The sequence below is a fragment of the Triticum aestivum genome, chromosome 2D, assembly GCF_018294505.1.
Source record: "Triticum aestivum cultivar Chinese Spring chromosome 2D, IWGSC CS RefSeq v2.1, whole genome shotgun sequence".
In the NCBI taxonomy this organism is placed as follows: domain Eukaryota; kingdom Viridiplantae; phylum Streptophyta; class Magnoliopsida; order Poales; family Poaceae; genus Triticum; species Triticum aestivum.
In genome coordinates this window covers 161,138,408-161,147,082 of record NC_057799.1, presented here as the reverse complement: position 1 = coordinate 161,147,082, position 8,675 = coordinate 161,138,408, and positions in this window count along the sequence as shown.

The following is an 8,675-nucleotide window of genomic DNA, read 5'->3' as shown; positions in this document are numbered from 1 at the left end:
CACCGACCGCCGCCCGCCGGCGCGCCTCCCCTCCTCCTCCGGCCGCAGCCCGAGGCCCCGCCGCCTCCTCCCTCCGCCGGATCTCGGCGCTTCCTCCCTCTTCTCTCCCGCCGGCGAGCTCCCTGAGGATTCGGCCCCAATCCAGATCTGTACGAGCTCGTTGACTTCTCTCGATCTAAAAATTCTTCTAAGTATTTTTTTCTTTTACAGCATATGCTCATGTTCCTCATTGCATAACTCGTTGCATGTAGCTTCGTTTCGCGCGCGTAATATGTCAAATTATTCATATCGTGATGCTCTACATTTTGTTCAATGGCACCATGTTCATTAGAGGTCATCTTGATGCCCAAGTCTCTATTGCAAGAGGGCTAGTTGCTGTTATCTGCTGGTTCTTAACAGAACTTGGAGATTTGTCATTTTTGCATCATTTAATATGTGCATCTTATGGCCATGAGCTCTACATTTGTTTTGTTGTATGCCATGCCATATTTCCAAGGGTGTATGCCATGTATTTTTGTGATCTCTGTGGTGACTAGCACAATCATGCAAAGTAGGCTCCGTAATGTTTTTGATTTCAGAGACTTAGTGATTTCTCCAAGTCTTTGTCTGCTGTTATTTTGTTGCCATGTAAACTTGATGCTACAGTGAGATCCATGCATATTTTGGAGATGATCAGTAAGGATGTTTTGTAGATATAGTTGTAATTGATCCATTCCTGACCTTTTTTGCAATTATGGAGTACCATAGCATGACTCAATATTGCTCTACCTTTGCTATAAAGTATTTCTGGCAGATTCTCAACATGATATGCAATATTGCCAAGCTTATTGTAGTTGATCCATACATGCTATGCTCTTGCTCTTAACATGGATAGCTTCATAAACATGCCATATTGCTGTAGGCATGCTTGTTTTGTCATGAATTGCTTTGTGGTGAGTGCATCAAGCTCACCAACATGCCTACATATTATCGTTTCTGCCATGCTCTGTTTTCTGCTAAGTCTGAAACCTGATAACGAAACTTGCTATGTTCACATGCTTGCCATCATATCTTCTGGTCCTTTTTGGCTTATGGTCAGTAAGGGACTTTTGTCATATGCATTTACTAGCATACTGCCATGTCTTGTTTTGCTATGTTAAGTTCTTGTAGCATATTGATGTCGTGCTCTGAACATTGCTACCTGATGCTGTTTTCTGTCGTGTCCAGTTTTTCACTAAGTCTGTGAACCTGTTATCTTTTGCACTTTTGCCATGCTTGTTTGAGCTTGATATGTTGTGATCTAGCCGTAGCGCAGTGTTCATCTTTTGTCAAGAATCTCCTGTAGATTACTGTCATATGCTTTGTTGCTATGTTGGAGTGCTGTAGCATTGTTACTTATTGCATTTTATGTGCTATCATGCTGTTTATCGCAGATTCATGTCATTCTTGTTTTGCTTGGCATTTGCAAACCGTGCATCCGTTTCCGGTGAACTTTATATCGATTTCGACCGAAATCATCTCAACTTTCCAGTGGCATGCTTGGTTTGCCAAGTTACTGCCTTGTTCATCATTTTCCTTCCGGAGCACGCATATGCATCGCATATCATATCTCGCATATCATACATGTTTTGCATCATGTTGTTTGTGCATTTCTCGTAATTGATTGTGGTTCCGTTGCTTGTGTTCTTGTCTTGGGTAGAGCCGGGAGACGAGTTCGTGAACGAGGAACCTATTGAGTACGCTTACGAGGATCAAGCTTTCGACAACTCTGAGAACCTTGTGGGCAAGATGACCACCCCTCGAAATCACTTCTATCTTTGCTTTGCTAGTTGTTCGCTCTATTGCCATGCTGCACTACCTATCACTTGCTATATCATGTCTCCCATTTTGCCATGTCAGCCTCTAACCATCCTTTCCTAGCAAACCGTTGTTTGGCTAAGTTACCGCTTTTGCTCAGCCCTTCTTATAGCGTTGCTAGTTGCAGGTGAAGTTGAAGTTTGTTCCATGTTGGAACATGGATATGTTGGGATATCACAATATCTTTTATTTAATTAATGCATCTATATATTTGGTAAAGGGTGGAAGGCTCGGCCTTATGCCTGGTGTTTTGTTCCACTCTTGCCGCCCTAGTTTCTGAGATACCGGGATTATGTTCCTTGAGTTTGCGTTCCTTACGCGGTCGGGTGATTTATGGGACCCCCTTGACAGTTCGCCTTGAATAAAACTCCTCCAGCAAGGCCCAACCTTGGTTTTACCATTTGCCACCTAAGCCTTTTTCCCTCGGGTTTTTGCGAGCCCGAGGGTCATCTTTATTTTAAACCCCCGGACCAGTGTTCCTTCGAGTGCTGGCCCAAACTGGGCGATGTCTGGCGCCCCCTGGGCAACCAGGGTCTATGCCAACCCGACGTCTTGCCCATCCGGTGTGCCCTGAGAACGAGATATGTGCAGCTCCTATCGGGATTTGTCGGCACATTCGAGTGGCTTTGCTGGTCTTGTTTTACCATTGTCGAAATGTCTTGTAGACCGGGATTCCGAGACTGATCGGGTCTTTCTGGGAGAAGGTTCATCCTTCGTTGACCGTGAGAGCTTATGATGGGCTAAGTTGGGACACCCCTGCAGGGTATTATCTTTCGAAAGCCGTGCCCGCGGTTATGAGGCAGATGGGAATTTGTTAATGTCCGGTTGTAGAGAACTTGTCACTTGACGCAATTAAAATGCATCAACTACGTGTGTAGCCGTGATGGTCTCTTCTCGGCGGAGTCTGGGAAGTGAACACGGTTTGAGTTATGTATGACGTAAGTAGGAGTTCAGGATCACTTCTTGGTCATTGCTAGTTGACGACCGCTCCGTTGCTTCTCTTCTCACTCTCTTTTGCGTAAGTTAGCCACCATATATGCTTATTGCCGCTGCAGCTCCACCTCATTACACCATCCTTTCCTATAAGCTTAAATAGTCTTGATCTCGCGGGTGTGAGATTGCTGAGTCCCCGTGACTCACAGATTCTACCAAAACAGTTGCAGGTGCCGACGATGCCAGTGCAGATGATGGGGTCGATCTCAAGTGGGAGTTCGACGAGGAACGTGGTCGTTACTATGTGTCTTTTCCTGATGATCAGTAGTGGAGCCCAGTTGGGACGATTGGGGTTCGACGTCTAGTGGTCCGCCTGTACACGGTTGATTTTACAGTGGTCTCGTAGGGTCTTAAAGAGTCCTTGGCTATGCCGACTCGGGGACGCTTCGTATGTCATGTGCACAGCCTTGTACATGATGGTGCTGTACGATTGAGCCCGTGTGGGGCCCACCACGAAAACTTCAGACGAAACCTCTATCATATGTTTGTTCTGGCTTATTCTGCAAGCCAATACTTTTTTTGTTTTGTATTGTGGTATTCGAGTTGCTTCGAAGTCATAGTCATAGTCAAGTAAGCAATGAAGTGAAAGCACGAAGACTATCAACAGCTAGGTAGTATGGATCAGGATGGAAGACATTATGAAGCCAAACGGTAAATAGTCTTCACTCAGTGAAGTCAATCATATCAGACAAGCAGGCAATGACTTCACGAAGACAAACTGTAAAGTAGGGAAGTGAAGGTTAGAACCAGTTGCTTGGTGAAGACAAGGATTTGGTAGACCAGTTCCAATTGTTGTTACAACTGTACGTCTGGTTAGGGAGGCTGAGATTTAACTCCGAAGACCGCGTCTTCACCTTATTCCCCTTGAGCTAAGGACACCCAGTCCTTGCCCAATCACTCTGGTAAGTCTTCAAGGTAGACTTCCAAACCTTCACAGACTTCTTTCACTGGCAATCCACAATGGCTCTTGGATGCTCAAAACGCGACGCCTAACTGGCTGGAGGATTCACAGTCCTCAAGTGTAATAAGTCTTCAGGTCACGCGGACAGAAAGACTTCAGTGATGCCTAACACTCTTTGGCTCTGGGTGTTTTGGGCTTTGTCCTCACAAGGATCTCTTTCTCAAATGCTTCGGAGGTGGGTTGCTCTCAAACGACAAAAGCCGTGCACTAACTCTGAGCAGCCACCAATTTATGGTGTAGGGGGAGCTATGTATAGCCTGGAGGCAACCCGACCAGATTTGTCCGAAATGACCGTCGGTCACTAAGGAACCTACATGTGTCCAACGGTCGGATTTCAAACACACGCGACAGCTTGACTTGGGCTACAAGTAAAGCTGACTCATTGAGCTCTGGATAAGATTTTCTCTCATTGTCTTCGCTCGAAGACATAGGATTTGGTTGAGCATCACTTCAGTCACTCTGACTTTGTTCACTTGGACCCCACTTAATAGTACGGTGGTTCCTATGACTCAACAAAGAAGAAAAGGAAACTATGAAACAACTATGTCTTCGCACTCCATAGTCTTCACATGAATGTCTTCTCATGTCATAATCTTCATCGTGAATGTCTTCACGAACCACCATTGTCTTCAATGTCTTCACACATTTTTAGGGGCCATCTCTGGTAGGTAAACCGAATTAATGAGGGACTACTACCTGTGTTATCCTGCAATTCTCACAAACACATTAGTCCCTCAACCAAGTTTGTCGTCAATACTCCAAAACCAACTAGGGGTGGCACTAGAAGCACTTACAATCTCCCCCTTTTTGGTGATTGATGACAAACCGGTTGAAGTTTTCAATGGGCATAAAAGTTTGTGAGAGTTAAGGATTAAGGCATTGTCTTCATAAGTTGCAAAAGCCTCCCCCTGAAGATGTGCATATAAGTAGTTTGCTTTTGAATGCAAATGCACATGGCAGGTTTTACTTTGTGGAGATCCTCTTCAACTTACGAAGACAATTCATCATGCATGTATAAGAATAACGAAGATAATGACATGCACAATGAAAAATGGGCGTCTGCAGAATGAGTTCATGCGGAATTTATCATCGCATCACAAAGTAGCAGCAAAACGCAGCAGACGACCATCAAATTTAAGTGTTACAACTCAAAAGCCAAATTGTTTCAAAACGAGAGTTGTAAGAACTTAGCAAAAATAATGCAACCACCAATATGGACCCGCTTGAAGACTATCAATCCCAAATGCTTCTCCCCCTTTTGTCAGTAATGACCAAAAAGGTTTGAAGACATAGATGATCTACTCGTTCCCAGCTGAAGTAGAAGATGGAGCAGGGTCGTCGTTGGAGTTTGGTGGTGTAGACGGGCCTGACGCAGTATCGTGATGCAGTGCAGCCAAGGTTGGTGAAGTGGTGTCGTCTTCTTCATCGACGGCTCTCGCAACAACAGTTGCAGCCGAAGATGAATGCTCAGAATCTTCAATGGAGGGAGTGCGACGCCAGCTTGCATTTTGAGGAGGCCTGGAGTTAAACTTGAAGTGCTCTGTGAAGCCATCTGCACGCAGATCATCTTCAGAACATAGTAGTGTGAGGCTCTGCCAGGACCGCCAGCAGGCTTCATGTGCAACGAATGTGTTCTTGGTGGCCAAGTTTCTGGTGCGATTAACATCCACCAAGAGACTCTGCATTTGACGCTTCAGCCAGTCATGATGCTTATCCTGCTTTTGATGCAATGCCACCGGAAGCTCTCAGTCATTGAGTACACGAGGACACTTCTGAGGCCTTTGAGCAATTGTGCTTGCAGTGGCTTCAGTGTTGGCTTGGTGCGGAAAGCGCATGTTGCCAGCCGGAGGATATGCAGGAGTTGCAGCATTGGGCACAAAAATTCCTTCAATTGGCTGCGTGAAGCTGTGAAATTCAGCATTTTAAAGGTGGAGTGGCTTTTTTGGAGGCTCGGGGTAGATGGCTTCAATAGACATATCAACTTCAGGCAGAAAAACAATATGGTTGCACACTGAGGGTTGATAGTCAATGGTGGAATGAAGCTTAATCAAGCGCATCACCCATGGTGCATAGAACTTCAGGCCAAACAGATCAATCCCAGAAGCAGCAAGTTGTCTGATGACGAAATCCTGGGTGTTGAACCTGATGCCATTGATGATATAGAATACCAAAGTCTTCATGGCGCCTTCAAGTTTAGCTTCAGAAGAATTTCCCTTGATAGTCCAGAGAGTACGCCTCAGAATGTGGTATACTGTGTGTGGCAAGTACTCTAGATCCTTGACAAAGAACTCCTTTGGGTATTCAGCATCTTGTGGCAATGGCTTCATCATGCTAAGCATTTGGCTCATATTTGGCTCGGGCTTCTGAAAAATGCTCTGGAGCCCATTCCTATGAAGCTGATAACCAGGTTCATATAACTCACCTAGAGTGGGCAGGGAAGTAAGCTCGATGATGTCTTGAGCTTTGGCTTCGTGATGTACATCACTTGTCATCCACTCAAGGATCCAAGTCTTCGGATACTTGTTGTAACCCCGAATATGGAGAGTAGCATAGAACTGCAGTAGAACCCTTCATTCCAGTGTTCCTTGTCAGTCACAAAGGGAACAAGACCAACATCCCGAAAGCAGTCAAGAGCCTCTTCAAGACATGGTAGCCCTGTTGGGGAACGTAGTAATTTCAAAAAAAATCCTACGCACACGCAGGATCATGGTGATGCATAGCAATGAGAGGGGAGAGTATGTCCACGTACCCTCGTAGACCAAAAGCGGAAGCGTTAGCACAACGCGGTTGATGTAGTCGTACATCTTCATGATCCGACCGATCCAAGTACCGAACACACAGCACCTCCGAGTTCAGCACACGTTCAACTCGATGATGTCCCGCGAGCTCCGATCCAGCAAAGCTTTGCAGGAGAGTTTTGTCAGCACGACGGTGTGATGACGGTGATGATGATGCTACCGACGTAGGGCTTCGCCTAAGCACCGCTACGATATGATCGAGGTGGATTATAGTGGAGGGGGGCACCGCACACGGTTGGGAGAGATCAACAGATCAACTTGTGTGTCTATGGGGTGCCCCCCTGCCCCTGTATATAAAGGAGCTAGGGGGAGGCGGCCGGCCAGGAGGAGGGCGCGCCAAGGGGGGAGTCCTACTCCCACCGGGAGTAGGACTCCCTCTTTTCCTAGTTGGAGTAGGAGGGGAGAAGGAAGGGAGAGAGGAAGAGAAGGAAAGGGGGGCGCCGCCCCCCTCCTTGTCCAATTCGGACTAGAGGGGGGGCGCGGCTGCCCTTGGCCGCCCCTCCTCTTCTCCCACTAGGGCCCATGAGGCCCAATTAACTCCCCCGGGGGTTCCGGTAACCCCCCGGTACTCCGGTATATGTCCGAAACCTTCCGGAACCTTTCCGGTGTCCGAACATAGTCGTCCAATATATCGATCTTTACGTCTCGACCATTTCGAGACTCCTCGTCATGTCCGTGATCATATCCGGGACTCCGAACTACCTTCGGTACATCAAAACACAAAAACTCATAATACCGATCGTCACCGAACTTTAAGCGTGCGGACCCTACGGGTTCGAGAACTATGTAGACATGACCGAGACACGTCTCCGGTCAATAACCAATAGCGGAACCTGGATGCTCATATTGGCTCCCACATATTCTACGAAGATCTTTATCGGCCAAACTACATAACAACATACGGGGTTCCCTTTGTCATCGGTATGTTCCTTGCCCAAGATTCGATCGTCGGTATCTTAATACCTAGTTCAATCTCGTTACCGGCAAGTCTCTTTACTCGTTCCGTAAAATATCATTCCGCAACTAACTCATTAGTTACAATGCTTGCAAGGCTTATACTGACGTGCATTACCGAGAGGGCCCAGAGATACCTCTTCGACAATCGGAGTGACAAATCCTATTCTTGATCTATGCCAACCCCACGAACACCATCGAAGACACCTATAGAGCACCTTTATAATCACCCAGTTACGTTGTGACGTTTGGTAGCATACAAAGTGTTCCTCTGGTAAACGGGAGTTGCATAATCTCATAGTCATAGGAACATGTATAAGTCATGAAGAAAGCAATAGCAACATACTAAGCGATCAAGTGCTAAGCTAACGGAATGGGTCAAGTCAATCACATCATTCTCCTAATGATGTGATCCCGTTAATCAAATGACAACTCATGTGTATGGTTAGGAAACACAACCATCTTTAATTAACGAGCTAGTCAAGTAGAGGCATCCTAGTGACACTCTGTTTGTCTATGTATTCACACATGTACTAAGTTTCCGGTTAATACAATTCCAGCATGAATAATAAGCATTTATCATGATATGAGGAAATAAATAATAACTTTATTATTGCCTCTAGGTCATATTTCCTTCAGTCTCCCACTTGCACTAGAGTCAATAATCTAGATTACACAGTAATGATTCTAACACCCATGGAGCCTTGGTGCTGATAATGTTTTGCTCGTGGAAGAGGCTTAGTCAACGGGTCTGCAACATTCAGATCTGTATGTATCTTGCAAATCTCTATGTCTCCCATCTGGACTTGATCCCGGATGGAGTTGAAGCGTCTCTTGATGTGCTCGGTTCTCTTGTGAAATTTGGATTCCTTTGCCAAGGCAATTGCACCAGTATTGTCACAAAAGATTTTCATTGGACCCGATGCACTAGGTATAACACCTAGATCGGATATGAACTCCTTCATCCAGACTGCTTCATTTGCTGCTTCTGAAGCAGCAATGTACTCCGCTTCAGACGTAGATCCCGCCACGACGCTTTGTTTAAAATTGCTCCAACTGACAGCTCCACCGTTCAATATAAACACGTATCCGGTTTGCGATTTAGAATCATCCGGATCAGTGTCAAAGCTTGC